The sequence below is a fragment of the Nerophis ophidion genome, linkage group LG02, assembly GCF_033978795.1.
Source record: "Nerophis ophidion isolate RoL-2023_Sa linkage group LG02, RoL_Noph_v1.0, whole genome shotgun sequence".
Lineage (NCBI taxonomy): Eukaryota > Metazoa > Chordata > Actinopteri > Syngnathiformes > Syngnathidae > Nerophis > Nerophis ophidion.
The window spans coordinates 83,220,009-83,239,836 of NC_084612.1; the positions used below are offsets into that span (position 1 = coordinate 83,220,009).

General features: G+C 36.6%; 1 long non-coding RNA gene across 1 annotated transcript in view; it reads left to right on the forward strand.

Annotated features, from left to right (window-relative positions):
- The first annotated feature begins 18,249 nt into the window (after positions 1-18,249).
- The window catches only part of LOC133546667 (uncharacterized), a 14,281-nt gene continuing 12,702 nt past the window's right edge, over positions 18,250-19,828 (forward strand). The window contains exons 1-2 of the long non-coding RNA XR_009805255.1: positions 18,250-18,341; positions 18,435-18,552. This is a non-coding gene — a long non-coding RNA (uncharacterized LOC133546667). The remainder of the gene's footprint in view (positions 18,342-18,434; positions 18,553-19,828) is intronic.

Consider the following 19,828-nt stretch of genomic DNA (forward strand, 5'->3'; position numbering starts at 1 on the left):
CCATTTATATACTTTATATTACCTTTCTATGCGCCCTATTTTACCTTTTATTTACCACATTTACCTTATATATACCTTTTTTCACCTTATATTTACCCTTTTTTTCTTTAGAATTGAGTAACTTAACTTTTATTTATTTCGTTTTCCATTTTTTATCACTATTTTAACGTTTATTTACTTAATGTACTCTCTCTTTACCTATTTTACCTTTCAATTACCCCTTTTCACATTCCTTTACCTCTTTTCAACTTTGTTTTCCTTTAATTCACTTATTTTACCTTCTATTGAACTTTTATTTACCTTCTATTAAACTTATTTCAACTTCTATAGTCCTTTTACATTGTATTTACTTTTTATTTACTTCTTTTACCATTTATATACCTTTTATTTACTTTGTATTATCTTTTTATTTACCCTATTTTAAATATTTACCACATTTATCTTATATTTACCTTTTTATTAGATTCGAGTAACTTCTTTTAACTTTTATTTACTTTGTTTTCCTTTTTTCTATGATCCTTATTCTACTATTTATTTACTTAATTTACTTTCTTTTTACCCATTTTACCTTCCAATTACCCCTTTTCACTTTCTTTTACCTCTTTTTAACTTTGTTTACCTTTAATTCACTTATTTTACCTTCTATTGAACTTTTATTTACCTTCTATTAAACTTATTTCAACTTCTATAGTCCTTTTACATTGTATTTACTTTTTATTTACTTCTTTTACCATTTATATACCTTTTATTTACTTTGTATTATCTTTTTATTTACCCTATTTTAAATATTTACCGCATTTATCTTATATTTACCTTCTTATTAGATTCGAGTAACTTTTAACTTTTATTTACTTTGTTTTCCTTTTTTCTATGATCCTTATTCTACTATTTATTTACTTAATTTACTTTCTTTTTACCCATTTTACCTTCCAATTACCCCTTTTCACTTTCTTTTACCTCTTTTTAACTTTGTTTACCTTTGATTCACTTCTTTTACCTTCTATTGAACTTGTATTTACCTTATTTTAACTTCTATAGTCCTTTTACATTGACTTTATTTTTTTACATTATATTTGCCTTTTATTTACTTTCACCTTCTATATTCTTTCTTTTACCATTTATTTACCTTTTAATTAGTTATTAACTTTGTATGTACCCAATTTTACCCTTTTACCACATTTACCTCATATTTACTTTTTATTACCTTATATTGACCTTTTTCAGATTGGATTTACTTTTAACTTATATTTACTTTATTTTACCTTTTATCTATTTATTTGACCTTTTATGATCATTATTTTCCGTTCTTTACTTAATTTACTCTCTATTTACCCCTTCTCACTTTCTTTTATATCTTTTCAACTTTGTTTACCTTTAATTCACTTATTTTGCCTTTTATTTGCCACTTAGCTACTTTTACAATCTTTTACCTTCTTGTTACACTTTCTTTTATGCGGTCTGGATTTTATATTTCTTTACAAGTTACACTCCTTTAACCAATAATTATGAGATAAAAAATCTAATGTACGAGCTAAAAAGTCAATTATGAGTTACAACATCTAAATTATGCTCTAAAAAGCCTAAATTATGAGCTAAAAAGTCACAAAATTAATTACCTAAAAAGTCAGTTATGAGAAAAAGTCAACTGTGAGCTAAAAAGTCAAAATTATGAGATAAAAAGTAAAAATTGTGAGGTAAATACATAATTATATGCCAGAAAGACTAAATGTTGAGATAAAAAGCCAAAATTAAACGAAATTATGAGATACGATTGAAATTATGAGTTAAAGTCGAAATTATGAGATTAAAAAGTCACAATAATGATAAAAAAATCCAATTTATGAGATACAAAGTCACAATTATGAGATAGTCACAAACATGAGCTAAAAAAGTCAGTTATGAGCTACAAAATCTAAATAATGAGCTAAAAAGCCTAAATCATGATCTTAAATTAAAATGAGCTAGATAGGCACAACATTAACTAACTAAAAAGTCAGTTATGAGATAAAAAGTTACAATTATAAGATAAAAAGTCACAAATATGAGATAAAAGCAACAATATGACATAAAAATGAAAGATTATGAGCTAAAAGTCAGTTATGAGATAAAACGGCAAAATTATGAGATAGAAGACAAAATTTTGAGATAAAAAGTAAAAATTATGAAGTCATAAGTATGAGCTAAAAAGTTAAAATGAACAAAAAGGCGGAATTATGAGATAAACTTGAAATTATAAATTGAAAATATGAGATAAAAAGGTAACATTTTCAGATAAAAAGGCAAAATTATAAGATAAAAAATCAGTTATGAGATAAAAAGGCAAAATGAGATAAAAAGGCAAAATTATGAGATAGAAGACAACATTTTTAGATAAAAAGTCCGAATTATGAGGTAAAGTCATAATTACGAGCTAAAAAGTTAAAATGAACAAACAGGCGGGATTATGAGATAAAATTGAAATTTTGAGTTAAAGTCAAAATTATGAGATAAAAAGTCACAATAATGAGATAATCACAAATATTAGTTAAAAAAGTCAGTTATGAGCTACACAATCTAAATTATGAGCTAAAAAAGCCTAAATCATGATCTTAAGTTAAAATTATGAGCTAAATAGGCACAAAATTAACTAAAAAATCAGTTTAAAAAAAGTTGCAATTATGAGATAAAAGCAAAACTTTGAGATAAAAATGCAAGATTATGAACTAAAAGTCAGTTATGAGATAAAAAGGCCAAATTATGAGATAAAAGGAAAAATTATGAGATAGAAGACAACATTTTGAAATAAAAAGTCAAAATTATAAGGTAAAGTCATAATTATGAGCTAAAAAGTGAAAATTAACAAACAGGCGGAATTATGAGATAAAGTTGAAATTATCAGTTAGTTGAAAATATGAGATAAAAAGTTACAATTATGAGATAAAAAGGCAACATTTTGAGATAAAAAGGCAAAATTATAAGCTAAAAAATCAGTTATGAGATAAAACGGCAAAATTATGAGATAGAAGACAAAATTTTGAGATAAAAAGTAAAAATTATGAGGTAAAGTCATAATTATGAGCTAAAAAGTTAAAATGAACAAAAAGGCGGAATTATGAGATAAACTTGAAATTATAAATTGAAAATATGAGATAAAAAGGTAACATTTTGAGATAAAAAGGCAAAATTATAAGCTAAAAAATCAGTTATGAGATAAAAAGGCAAAATGAGATAAAAAGGCAAAATTATGAGATAGAAGACAACATTTTTAGATAAAAAGTCCGAATTATGAGGTAAAGTCATAATTACGAGCTAAAAAGTTAAAATGAACAAACAGGCGGGATTATGAGATAAAATTGAAATTTTGAGTTAAAGTCAAAATTATGAGATAAAAAGTCACAATAATGAGATAATCACAAATATTAGTTAAAAAAGTCAGTTATGAGCTACACAATCTAAATTATGAGCTAAAAAAGCCTAAATCATGATCTTAAATTAAAATTATGAGCTAAATAGGCACAAAATTAACTAAAAAATCAGTTTAAAAAAAGTTGCAATTATGAGATAAAAGCAGAATTTTGAGATAAAAATGCAAGATTATGAACTAAAAGTCAGTTATGAGATAAAAAGGCCAAATTATGAGATAAAAGGAAAAATTATGAGATAGAAGACAACATTTTGAAATAAAAAGTCAAAATTATAAGGTAAAGTCATAATTATGAGCTAAAAAGTGAAAATTAACAAACAGGCGGAATTATGAGATTAAGTTGAAATTATCAGTTAGTTGAAAATATGAGATAAAAAGTTACAATTATGAGATAAAAAGGCAACATTTTGAGATAAAAAGGCAAAATTATAAGCTAAAAAATCAGTTATGAGATAAAAAGGCAAAATTATGAGATAGAAGACAACATTTTTAGATAAAAAGTCAAAATTTTGAGGTAAAGTCATAATTATGAGCTAAAAGTTAAAATTAACAAACAGGCGGAATTATGAGATAAAATTGAAATTATGAGTTGAAATTATGAGATAAAAAGTCACAATAATGAGATAATCACAATCATGAGCTAAAAAAGTCAGTTATGAGCTACACAATCTAAATTATGAGCTAAAAAGCCTAAATCATGATCTTAAGTTAAAATTATGAGCTAAATAGGCACAAAATTAACTAAAAAGTCAGTTAAAAAAAAGTTACAATTATGAGATAAAAAGTCACAATTATGAGATAAAAGCAACATTTTGAGATAAAAATGCAAGATTATGATCTAAAAGTCAGTTATGAGATAAAAAGGCCAAATTATGATATAAAAGGCAAAATTATGACATAAAAGACAACATTTTTAGATAAAAGGTCTAAATTATGAGGTAAAGTCAATTACGAGCTAAAAAGTTAAAATTAAACAGGCGGAATTATGAGATAAAATTGAAATTATGAGTTAAAATCAAAATTATGAGATAAAAAGTCACAATTAGGACATAATTCAAAATTATGAGATAAAGTTACAATTATGAGATAAAAAGTCTAAATTATGAGATAAAAGTTAAAATTAACTTTAAAAGGCGGCATTGTAAAATGAAGTCAAAATTATGAGTTAAAATCAGAATGAGATAAACTCCAAATTATGAGTTTAGAGAGTGGAAATTATGAGATAAAAAGTCATATTTATCAGATAAAAACTCGAAATGAGCTAAAATGGTTAAATAATGAGGTTAAGTCAAAACTATGAGTGACAAAGTCCAAACAATGAGCTAAAAAAAATCTAAAATATGAGATACAAAATCATGATTATGGGATAAAAAGTCAAAATTAAGAGATTAAACGTCATAATTATTATTATATTTTTTTATCTCTCAAGTTATGACTTTTTAATGTCATATTTTGACGTTCTCATAATCATGATTTGCCATTGCGGTACTAATCAATTTTAGCGGCATAGCTCGGTTGGTAGAGCGGCCATGTCAGCTACTTGCGGGTTCCAGGTTCGATTCCCGCTTCTGCCATTCTAGTCACTGCCATTGTGTCCTTGGGCAAGACACTTCACCCACCTGATCATATCAAATGGTGTTGTTTACATGACTCATATCGCAGTCTACACATATCTCTTATGTTTGACTGCCATCTACTGCTCACCCTAATCATTACACCATGTACCAAATAAAATTGCTTTGAGGTCAGTAAGCCAAACCAGAATTATTCCGTACATTAGGTGCAGTGGGTAATGAGGCGCACTTTTGAGTTTTGAGGAAAATACAATTTTAAGTGCGCCTTATAGTCCGGAAAGTTCGGAGGCACACCTGAATGACCACATTTTTTTAAACGATCGAGTCTGTTGAGTCACCAGAGAAAAGCGCTATATAAATATAATTCACTTCACAATAATCAAAGCAAAAGTACATAAATTGAAGCTTTTTTCTAAAATCGATGAATCTTTGCGTGTGAAATGTCGTGTGACGGCAAGAGTTTGCATCGCAGGCTTTTTCGGAGCTTTCTCATGGCCACAAAGGAATTGAGCTGCATGTTCACGAGCGGCGCCAAATAATGACGGCGGCGAGCGTGCACATGAGCTCATCAGAGTCCCGCCCCCCTCGCACGCCCACTTCAAAGCGCTCCTCGTAGTCCAAAGTGACAAAAGAGGCCCGACTTGCCGCCCGGCGCTTTTTGAAGGCGGCGCCAGGGCCGCGGGAAACCAACCGGTCATCGGAGTGCGAGCGAGCGCACAGTTTGAGCGCTGGTGGTCAGGCGTAGGGGGTGGTGGCGAGGGAGTACGCGGGGCAGGAGGGGGGAGGCGTCTCTTGTCTCTCAATTTTCCGCCCTGATTGGACTGAATGAGCGAGCATTCTGGGGCTGAGCTGAGTCGCTCTCACAGCCAAAGACGTGACATCACCGCGGGGTCTGGTGCGCGGTGGCGTGGTCGCTACGACACCGACGTGGAACCTTCTCATCCTTCCGAGCGGCCGGAAACAAATCAGGTCCGTGGAAGACTGCATTGACCTGTATGTTTAGGAAAAGTAGGACGGGTATGTGTGTGTATCTGTGTGTGGCCGTTCAGGGTCCGTGGTGTGTGTGTCATGTCTAAAAAGGCATGGAGTCGCGAACAGAGTTCAACCCCCCAGGTGTTGTTGATGGAGGGAGGGATTTAGGGCGGCTATCACTGTGATGTTCTCACTGGGATGTTACGGCGAAAGCCATTTGCAGGCAGTCCAATTCCAGGCGAGCAGACAATTTCCAAGGATTTGTCCGATTTTAATCAATCAATCAATCAATCAATGTTTACTTATATAGCCCTAAATCACTAGTGTCTCAAAGGGCTGCACAAACCACAACACAAACCACTACCACATCCTTGGTAGGCCCACCTAAGGGCAAGGAAAACTCACACCCAGTGGGAAGTCGGTGACAATCAATCAATCAATCAATGTTTATTTATATAGCCCCAAATCACAAATGTCTCAAAGGACTGCACAAATCATTACGACTACAACATCCTCGGAAGAACCCACAAAAGGGCAAGGAAAACTCACACCCAGTGGGCAGGGAGAATTCACATCCAGTGGGACGCCAGTGACAATGCTGACTATGAGAAACCTTGGAGAGGACCTCAGATGTGGGCAACCCCCCCCCCTCTAGGGGACCGAAAGCAATGGATGTCGAGCGGGTCTAACATGATACTGTGAACGTTCAATCCATAGTGGCTCCAACACAGCCGCGAGAGTTCAGTTCAAGCGGATCCAAGACAGCAGCGAGAGTCCCGTCCACAGGAAACCATCTCAAGCGGATCAGCAGCGTAGAGATGTCCCCAACCGATACAGGCGAGCGGTCCATCCTGGGTCTCGACTCTGGACAGCCAGTACTTCATCCATGGTCATCGGACCGGACCCCCTCCACAAGGGAGGGGGGGACATAGGAGAAAGAAAAGAAGCGGCAGATCAACTGGTCTAAAAAGGAGGTCTATTTAAAGGCTAGAGTATACAGATGAGTTTTAAGGTGAGACTTAAATGCTTCTACTGAGCTGCATGTCACGAGCGGCGCCAAATAATGATGGCGGCGAGCATGCACATGAGCTCATCAGAGTCCCGCCCACCTTGCACGCCGACTTCAAAGCGCTCCTCGTAGTCCAAAGTGACAAAAGAGACAATGATGACTATGAGAACCTTGGAGAGGAGGAAAGCAATGGATGTCGAGCGGGTCTAACATGATACTGTGAAAGTTAAATCCATAATGGATCCAACACAGTCGCGAGAGTCCAGTCCAAAGCGGATCCAACACAGCAGCGAGAGTCCCGTTCACTGCGGAGCCAGCAGGAAACCATCCCAAGCGGAGGCGGATCAGCAACGCAGAGATGTCCCCAACCGATACACAGGCGAGCAGTACATGGCCATCGGATCGGACCGGACCCCCTCCACAAGGGAGAGTGGGACATAGGAGAAAAAGAAAACAAACGGCAGATCGATTATTCTTGCGCTCAAAATGATCAATACTTGCATTTCAGAAAGCCTGTCCACGTTATCCAGTTTGCGATTCAGTTCTGAGATCGCCACAGATTGAGTGCATACAGCCAAACCTAAACCGTCCATCTCGACGGGCAGTCTTTGTGCTGCTTGAATTTCTGCCTCTGTCTTCTGAATTTGTTGATCGAGCCAAGCAAAGCTGGGGTTGCTTTGCAGGCACGGCGAACAGAGTTCGACCCCCCGGGTATTTTTGAAGGAGGGAGGGATTTAGGGCGGCTATCACTGTGATGTTCTCACTGGGATGTCACGGTACAGCAAAGGCCACTTGCAGGCAGTCCAATTCTAGGCGAGCAGACCCTTTCCAAGGATTTGTCCGATTTTAGTCGATTATTCTTGCGCTCAAGTTGATCGATATTTGCATTTCAGAAAGCCTGTCCACGTTATCCAGTTTGTGATTCAATTCCGAGATCGCCACAGTGTGTGTGCCCACACCCCTACCTATAGCGTCCGTCTCGACGGGCAGCCTTCGGGTTCTTTGAATGGTTGCCGTCGTCTTCTGAATTTGTCGATCGAGCCAAGCAATGCTGGGGTTGCTCTGCAGGCACGGCGAACAGAGTTCGACCCCCCGGGTATTTTTGAAGGAGGGAGGGAATTAGGGTGGCTATCACTGTGATGTTCTCACTGGGATGTTACGGCACGGCAAAGGCCACTTGCAGGCAGACACATTCTAGTACAGGGGTCACCAACGCGGTGCCCGTGGGCACCAAGTCGCCCGTAGGGACCAGATGAGTCTAGCTTAGCTACTTTTTTACCGACTAGCTTTTCCTGTAGCTTGGCTACTTTTTACCGACTAGCTTTTCCTGTAGCTTAGCTACTTTTTTGACGACTAGCTTTTCCTGTAGCTTGGCTACTTTTTTAACGACTAGCTTTTCCTGTAGCTTAGCTACTTTTTTAACGACTAGCTTTTCCTGTAGCTTAGCTACTTTTTTAACGACTAGCCTTTCCTGTAGCTTAGCTACTTTTTTAACGACTAGCCTTTCCTGTAGCTTGGCTACTTTTTTACCGACTAGCTTTTCCTATAGCTTGGCTACTTTTTTGACGACTAGCTTTTCCTGTAGCTTAGCTACTTTTTTAACGACTAGCTTTTCCTGTAGCTTGGCTACTTTTTTGACGACTAGTTTTTCCTGTAGCTTGGCTACTTTTTTGACGACTAGCTTTTCCTGTAGCTTGGCTACTTTTTTAACGACTAGCTTTTCCTGTAGCTTGGCTACTTTTTTACCGACTAGCTTTTCCTGTAGCTTAGCTACTTTTTTAACGACTAGCTTTTCCTGTAGCTTGGCTACTTTTTTAACGACTAGTTTTTCCTGTAGCTTGGCTACTTTTTTGACGACTAGCTTTTCCTGTAGCTTGGCTACTTTTTTAACGACTAGATTTTCCTGTAGCTTGGCTACTTTTTTACCGACTAGCTTTTCCTGTAGCTTGGCTACTTTTTTACCGACTAGCTTTTCCTGTAGCTTGGCTACTTTTTTGACGACTAGCTTTTCCTGTAGCTTAGCTACTTTTTTAACGACTAGCTTTTCCTGTAGCTTAGCTACTTTAACGACTAGCCTTTCCTGTAGCTTAGCTACTTTTTTAACGACTAGCCTTTCCTGTAGCTTGGCTACTTTTTTAACGACTAGCCTTTCCTGTAGCTTGGCTACTTTTTTTCCGACTAGCTTTTCCTGTAGCTTGGCTACTTTTTTGACGACTAGCTTTTCCTGTAGCTTGGCTACTTTTTTAACGACTAGCTTTTCCTGTAGCTTGGCTACTTTTTTAACGACTAGTTTTTCCTGTAGCTTGGCTACTTTTTTGACGACTCACTTTTCCTGTAGCTTGGCTACTTTTTTGACGACTCACTTTTTCTGTAGCCAGGTAGCTTACATCAAAGCAAAAAAAAAAAATGGAGAAAATGAAATAAATGTCAACCTCTAATATTTTGATACTTTTTTGTATTGACAAATGTGGTGTTTTATTGTTCGATAGCTTGTGTGCTATTGTGTCCTCAGTTGTTGTGTAGCTGCCTGCTCCTAGTAGCATGTTTAAATTATTTTAGTACAATACAATAAACTGTGTGCTCATTGGAGGACACATTGATGTGAACTTTGCTTGTATCGCACATGGTATCACACACAAGTAAAGACTCTGCTGCAGGACCGTTTGTATCGCACATGGTATCACACGCAAGTAAACACACTGCAAGACTGCTTGTATCACACATGATATCACACACAAGCAAACACTGCAAGACTGCTTGTATCACACATGATATCACACACAAGTAAATACGTAGCAGGACTGCTTGTATCACACACGATATCACACAAGCAAATACGTAGCAGGACTGCTTGTATCACACATGATATCACACAATACGTAGCAGGACTGCTTGTATCACACATGATATCACACACAAGTAAATACGTAGCAGGACTGCTTGTATCACACATGATATCACACACACTGCAAGACTGCTTGTATCACAGATGACATCACACAATACGTAGCAGGACTGCTTGTATCACACATGATATCACACAATACGTAGCAGGACTGCTTGTATCACACATGATATCACACACAAGTAAACACACTGCAAGACTGCTTGTATCACACATGATATCACACAATACGTAGCAGGACTGCTTGTATCACACATGATATCACACAAGTAAATACGTAGCAGGACTGCTTGTATCACACAAGTAAACACACTGCAAGACTGCTTGTATCACACATGATATCACACACTAGCAAACACTGCAAGACTGCTTGTATCACATGATATCACACACAAGTAAATACGTAGCAGGACTGCTTGTATCACACACGATATCACACAAGTAAATACGTAGCAGGACTGCTTGTATCACACATGATATCACACAATACGTAGCAGGACTGCTTGTATCACACATGATATCACACACAAGTAAATACGTAGCAGGACTGCTTGTATCACACATGATATCACACACACTGCAAGACTGCTTGTATCACAGATGATATCACACAATACGTAGCAGGACTGCTTGTATCACACATGATATCACACAATACGTAGCAGGACTGCTTGTATCACACATGATATCACACAATACGTAGCAGGACTGCTTGTATCACACATGATATCACACAAGCAAATACGTAGCAGGACTGCTTGTATCACACAAGTAAACACACTGCAAGACTGCTTGTATCACACATGATATCACACACTAGCAAACACTGCAAGACTGCTTGTATCACACGATATCACACACAAGTAAATACGTAGCAGGACTGCTTGTATCACACATGACATCACACACAAGTAAATACGTAGCAGGACTGCTTGTATCACACACGATATCACACAAGTAAATACGTAGCAGGACTGCTTGTATCACACATGATATCACACAATACGTAGCAGGACTGCTTGTATCACACATGATATCACACAAGTAAATACGTAGCAGGACTGCTTGTATCACACATGATATCACACACACTGCAATACTGCTTGTATCACACATGATATCACACAATACGTAGCAGGACTGCTTGTATCACACATGATATCACACACAAGTAAATACGTAGCAGGACTGCTTGTATCACACATGATATCACACAAGTAAATACGTAGCAGGACTGCTTGTATCACACATGATATCACACAAGTAAATACGTAGCAGGACTGCTTGTATCACACATGATATCACACACACTGCAATACTGCTTGTATCACACATGATATCACAATACGTAGCAGGACTGCTTGTATCACACATGACATCACACACAAGTAAATACGTAGCAGGACTGCTTGTATCACACACGATATCACACAAGTAAATACGTAGCAGGACTGCTTGTATCACACATGATATCACACAATACGTAGCAGGACTGCTTGTATCACACATGATATCACACAAGTAAATACGTAGCAGGACTGCTTGTATCACACATGATATCACACACACTGCAATACTGCTTGTATCACACATGATATCACACAATACGTAGCAGGACTGCTTGTATCACACATGATATCACACACAAGTAAATACGTAGCAGGACTGCTTGTATCACACATGATATCACACAATACGTAGCAGGACTGCTTGTATCACACATGATATCACACAATACGTAGCAGGACTGCTTGTATCACACATGATATCACACAAGTAAATACGTAGCAGGACTGCTTGTATCACACATGATATCACACACACTGCAATACTGCTTGTATCACACATGATATCACACACACTGCAATACTGCTTGTATCACACATGATATCACAATACGTAGCAGGACTGCTTGTATCACACATGATATCACACACAAGTAAATACGTAGCAAGACTGCTTGTATCTCACATGATATCACACACAAGTAAACACACTGCAAGACTGCTTGTATCGCACATGATATCACACACCAAAAAATACGTAGCAGGACTGCTTGTATCACACATGATATCACACACAAGTAAACACTGCAAGACTGCTTGTATCTCACATGATATCACACACAAGTAAATACGTAGCAGGACTGCTTGTATCACACATGATATCACACAAGTAAATACGTAGCAGGACTGCTTGTATCACACATGATATCACACACAAGTAAATACTGCAAGACTGCTTGTATCACACATGATATCACACACAAGTAAATACGTAGCAGGACTGCTTGTATCACACACGATATCACACAAGTAAATACGTAGCAGGACTGCTTGTATCACACATGATATCACACAATACGTAGCAGGACTGCTTGTATCACACATGATATCACACACAAGTAAATACGTAGCAGGAATGCTTGTATCACACATGATATCACACACACTGCAAGACTGCTTGTATCACAGATGAGATCACACAATACGTAGCAGGACTGCTTGTATCACACATGATATCACACAATACGTAGCAGGACTGCTTGTATCACACATGATATCACACACAAGTAAACACACTGCAAGACTGCTTGTATCACACATGATATCACACAAGTAAATACGTAGCAGGACTGCTTGTATCACACAAGTAAACACACTGCAAGACTGCTTGTATCACACATGATATCACACACAAGCAAACACTGCAAGACTGCTTGTATCACACGATATCACACACAAGTAAATACGTAGCAGGACTGCTTGTATCACACATGATATCACACAATACGTAGCAGGACTGCTTGTATCACACATGATATCACACAAGTAAATACGTAGCAGGACTGCTTGTATCACACATGATATCACACACACTGCAATACTGCTTGTATCACACATGATATCACACAATACGTAGCAGGACTGCTTGTATCACACATGATATCACACACAAGTAAATACGTAGCAGGACTGCTTGTATCACACATGATATCACACAAGTAAACACTGCAAGACTGCTTGTATCTCACATGATATCACACACAAGTAAACACACTGCAAGACTGCTTGTATCGCACATGATATCACACACAAGTAAATACGTAGCAGGACTGCTTGTATCACACATGATATCACACACAAGTAAATACTGCAAGACTGCTTGTATCACACATGATATCACACACAAGTAAATACGTAGCAGGACTGCTTGTATCACACATGATATCACACAATACGTAGCAGGACTGCTTGTATCACACATGATATCACACACAAGTAAATACGTAGCAGGACTGCTTGTATCACACACACTGCAAGACTGCTTGTATCACAGATGATATCACACAATACGTAGCAGGACTGCTTGTATCACACATGATATCACACACAAGTAAACACACTGCAAGACTGCTTGTATCACACATGATATCACACAAGTAAATACGTAGCAGGACTGCTTGTATCACACATGATATCACACACAAGTAAACACACTGCAAGACTGCTTGTATCACACATGATATCACACACAAGCAAACACTGCAAGACTGCTTGTATCACACGATATCACACACAAGTAAATACGTAGCAGGACTGCTTGTATCACACATGATATCACACAAGTAAATACGTAGCAGGACTGCTTGTATCACACAAGTAAACACACTGCAAGACTGCTTGTATCACACATGATATCACACACAAGCAAACACTGCAAGACTGCTTGTATCACACATGATATCACACAAGTAAATACGTAGCAGGACTGCTTGTATCACACAAGTAAACACACTGCAAGACTGCTTGTATCACACATGATATCACACACAAGCAAACACTGCAAGACTGCTTGTATCACACGATATCACACACAAGCAAACACTGCAAGACTGCTTGTATCACACATGACATCACACACAAGTAAATACGTAGCAGGACTGCTTGTATCACACATGATATCACACAAGTAAACACACTGCAAGACTGCTTGTATCTCACATTATATCACACACAAGTAAACACACTGCAAGACTGCTTGTATCGCACATGATATCACACACAAGTAAATACGTAGCAGGACTGCTTGTATCACACATGATATCACACACAAGTAAACACTGCAAGACTGCTTGTATCTCACATGATATCACACACAAGTAAATACGTAGCAGGACTGCTTGTATCACACATGATATCACACACAAGTAAATACGTAGCAGGACTGCTTGTATCAGACATAATATCACAAACAAGTAAACACACTGCAGGACTGCTTGTATCACACATGATATCACACAAGTAAACACACTGCAAGACTGCTTGTATCACACATGATATCACACACAAGTAAATACGTAGCAGGAATGCTTGTATCACACATGATATCACACACACTGCAAGACTGCTTGTATCACAGATGAGATCACACAATACGTAGCAGGACTGCTTGTATCACACATGATATCACACAATACGTAGCAGGACTGCTTGTATCACACATGATATCACACACAAGTAAACACACTGCAAGACTGCTTGTATCACACATGATATCACACAAGTAAATACGTAGCAGGACTGCTTGTATCACACAAGTAAACACACTGCAAGACTGCTTGTATCACACATGATATCACACACAAGCAAACACTGCAAGACTGCTTGTATCACACGATATCACACACAAGTAAATACGTAGCAGGACTGCTTGTATCACACATGATATCACACAATACGTAGCAGGACTGCTTGTATCACACATGATATCACACAAGTAAATACGTAGCAGGACTGCTTGTATCACACATGATATCACACACACTGCAATACTGCTTGTATCACACATGATATCACACAATACGTAGCAGGACTGCTTGTATCACACATGATATCACACACAAGTAAATACGTAGCAGGACTGCTTGTATCACACATGATATCACACAAGTAAACACTGCAAGACTGCTTGTATCTCACATGATATCACACACAAGTAAACACACTGCAAGACTGCTTGTATCGCACATGATATCACACACAAGTAAATACGTAGCAGGACTGCTTGTATCACACATGATATCACACACAAGTAAATACTGCAAGACTGCTTGTATCACACATGATATCACACACAAGTAAATACGTAGCAGGACTGCTTGTATCACACATGATATCACACAATACGTAGCAGGACTGCTTGTATCACACATGATATCACACACAAGTAAATACGTAGCAGGACTGCTTGTATCACACACACTGCAAGACTGCTTGTATCACAGATGATATCACACAATACGTAGCAGGACTGCTTGTATCACACATGATATCACACACAAGTAAACACACTGCAAGACTGCTTGTATCACACATGATATCACACAAGTAAATACGTAGCAGGACTGCTTGTATCACACATGATATCACACACAAGTAAACACACTGCAAGACTGCTTGTATCACACATGATATCACACACAAGCAAACACTGCAAGACTGCTTGTATCACACGATATCACACACAAGTAAATACGTAGCAGGACTGCTTGTATCACACATGATATCACACAAGTAAATACGTAGCAGGACTGCTTGTATCACACAAGTAAACACACTGCAAGACTGCTTGTATCACACATGATATCACACACAAGCAAACACTGCAAGACTGCTTGTATCACACATGATATCACACAAGTAAATACGTAGCAGGACTGCTTGTATCACACAAGTAAACACACTGCAAGACTGCTTGTATCACACATGATATCACACACAAGCAAACACTGCAAGACTGCTTGTATCACACGATATCACACACAAGCAAACACTGCAAGACTGCTTGTATCACACATGACATCACACACAAGTAAATACGTAGCAGGACTGCTTGTATCACACATGATATCACACAAGTAAACACACTGCAAGACTGCTTGTATCTCACATTATATCACACACAAGTAAACACACTGCAAGACTGCTTGTATCGCACATGATATCACACACAAGTAAATACGTAGCAGGACTGCTTGTATCACACATGATATCACACACAAGTAAACACTGCAAGACTGCTTGTATCTCACATGATATCACACACAAGTAAATACGTAGCAGGACTGCTTGTATCACACATGATATCACACACAAGTAAATACGTAGCAGGACTGCTTGTATCAGACATAATATCACAAACAAGTAAACACACTGCAGGACTGCTTGTATCACACATGATATCACACAAGTAAACACACTGCAAGACTGCTTGTATCACACATGATATCACACACAAGTAAACACACTGCAGGACTGCTTGTATCACACATGATATCACACACAAGTAAACACACTGCAGGACTGCTTGTATCACACATGATATCACACACAAGTAAATACGTAGCAGGACTGCTTGTATCAGACATAATATCACACACAAGTAAACACACTGCAGGACTGCTTGTATCACACATGATATCACACAAGTAAACACACTGCAAGACTGCTTGTATCACACATGATATCACACACAAGTAAACACACTGCAGGACTGCTTGTATCACACATTATATCACACAAGTAAATACGTGGCAGGACTGCTTGTATCACACATGATATCACACAAGTAAACACACTGCAAGACTGCTTGTATCACACAAGTCTAAACACTACAAGACTGCTTGTATCACACATGATATCACACACAAGTAAACACACTGCAAGACTGCTTGTATCACACATGATATCACACATAAGTAAACACTGCAAGACTGCTTGTATCACACATGATATCACACACAAGTAAACACTGCAAGACTGCTTGTATCACACATGATATCACACACAAGTAAACACACTGCAAGACTGCTTGTATCGCACATGATATCACACAAAAGTAAACACACTGCAAGACTGCTTGTATCTCACATGATATCACACACAATACGTAGCAGGACTGCTTGTATCACACATGATATCACACAAGTAAACACACTGCAAGACTGCTTGTATCGCACATGATATCACACAAGTAAACACACTGCAAGACTGCTTGTATCGCACATGATATCACACAATACGTAGCAGGACTGCTTGTATCACACATGTTATCACACACAAGTAAACACACTGCAAGACTGCTTGTATCACATGATATCACACAATACGTAGCAGGACTGCTTGTATCACACATGATATCACAAACAAGTAAATACGTAGCAGGACTGCTTGTATCACACACGATATCACCCACAAGTAAATCGGTAGCAGGACTGCTTGTATCACACATGATATCACACACAAGTAAACACACTGCAGGACTGCTTGTATCACACATGATATCACACACAAGTAAACCACTAAAATAATCAGGGATCCAAAATAGTCCAACTCATTAAAATGTGTTAAAAATCATACATTATTTTTTTATTGTTTTACTTTCAACACTAAAATCTCTCGATCAACTTCAGATCATTCTGTAAATTATAAATTGTTTTTTTTTATGTTTGTTTTCTTTAAAAATGTTTTAAACCATTTTTGTCAAAGAAAGCTTTGTTGTTTTTTTATAGGAAACAAAATAGGCAATATTTTCCCCAAAACATATTATAAAGTGTAATATTTGATGTGAATAAACAGGTCAATAATTCATAACACTTATTTTGATTGATTTTTTAAATTTTTTTAGCAAAGAGAGATTTAAAGGTAAAAAAAAAAACAACAACACCTGCATGGAAACTTCGTGTTCTAAACTTTCTTGTCACATGTCACCTGTTTTGTGTTTTTTTAAATTTTTTATCAATAAGTATTTTTAGAATGTGCTGCAAGCCGTTAAAAAATTAGCCACACTTTGGAAAACTGATCCAGAGTATTCCAAGTATTTTTATAATTTTTTAATTATAGTATTTAATAGTCATTAAACTGTTTGAAAATACATTGCAAAAAAAAGAAAAAAAAATACCGTAAAATTGACTATTGCTGTTTTAACAGTACAACTATTACTTTTACAGCACAATTCTGGGGACTAAAGTGATTTTTACATTATTTTTTTGAACTGTAAAGTGCAGTCTAACTGATTAGTGCATTTAAAAACATGATAATTGTGAGTTTGTCTGTTATAAATAACAATTAGTGTAGCTGCTGACTGAAGCACATTGTATAAATGTTAAATAATTTCATAGTTGGTTATAATAAATAAATACAATGTATAAATATTCAGTTCATATTCACATATGTGATTAAAAATGTATTTTATTTAGTAATTTCATGCAAGTATTAAGTTTATTTTTGTTACAAAACCCATGTAAATTGAAGAGGAACATTTTGTTTCCGGTTTGGTCACATTGTTGGGGGGACAATTAATATGTGACGGAATACAGGAAGCAGCACGAGACAGCAAACATTTGATGGAAGATGTTAATGGAGTCTCGATTTGGGAAAGAAACTTTATTCCCTCTGAGTTTGTGAGGCTAATGAGGTATGATTCTTTGCCATAACGCATGTGAAATGTATGTGTTTTCTTTTATTTGATGTCGGACTAATTGTAAGTTCTGTTTTTCTTATTCATTAGTTCTGACGGCATTTGTTGGGCATTTTTTGGCATCATTTGGGAGGAGAAGAAGGCGTGGCTGAAATAAATGTCTGTTTGAGAAAAACGAACAACTTGAGCCTTGATTAAGACCTCGGAGGTAGTAACAATTAGTGATTTAATGTTCAAATGATGACTAATACAAGAATAAGAGCGACAGCACCAATAATGAATTGCTGTCTATTACCCTCTGGTGGCTTGATTTGGTACTGCAGCTTCACACCTAAACTGTTTTCACAATATAAAGCAGGGGTCACCAACTGCTGTCTATTACCCTCTGGTGGCTTGATTTAGTACTGCAGCTTCAAACCTAAACTGTTTTCACACTGTATATCAGGGGTCACCAAAGAGGGGCCCGCGGGCACCAGGTCGCCCGTAAGGACCAGATGAGTCGCCCGCTGGCCTGTTCTAAAAATAGCTCGAATAGCAGCACTTACCAGTGAGCTGCCTCTATTTTTTAAAAATTGTATTTATTTACTAGCAAGCTGGTCTCGCTTTGCTGGACATTTTTAATTCCAAGAGAGACAAAACTCAAATAGAAATTGAAAATCCCAGAAAATATTTTAAAGACTTGGTCTTCACTTGTTTAAATAATTTAATTAATTTTTTTACTTTGCTTCTTATAACTTTCAGAAAGACAATTTTAGAGGAAAAAATACAACCTTAAAAATGATTTTAGGATTTTTAAACACATACCTTTTTTATCTTTTAAATTCCTTCCTCTTCTTTCCTGACAATTTAAATCAATGTTCAAGTATTTTTTTTTTTTTTTATTGTAAAGAATAATAAATACACTTTAATTTAATTCTTCATTTTAGCTTCTGTTTTTTCGACAAAGAATATTTGTGAAATATTTTTTTCAAACTTATGATTAAAATTCCCAAAAAGTATTCTGGCAAATCTACAAAATTTATAGAATTCAATTTAAATGTTATTTCAAAGTCTTTTGAATTTATTTTAAATGTTTTGTTCTGGAAAATCTATAAGAAATAATGATTTGCCTTATTAGAAATATAGCTTGGTCCAATTTGTTATATATTCTAACAAAGTGCAGATTGGATTTGAAGCTATTTAAAACATGTCATCAAAATTGTAAAAATATTCTTAAATCAGGAAAAATGACTAATGATGTTCCATAAATTATTTTTTTAATTTTTTCAAAAAGATTCTTCTTTTTTTCGGTTGAATTTTGAATTTTAAGGAGTTGAAATTGAAGATAAACTGTTACAAAATTAAATTTTCATTTTTTTTTCGTGTTTTCTCCTCTTTCAAAACCGTTCAATTAAGTGATTTTTTCATCATTTATTCTCTACAAAGAACCTTCCGTAAAAGGAAAAAAATGTATGACTGAATGATGGAAAGAAATACCCATTTTT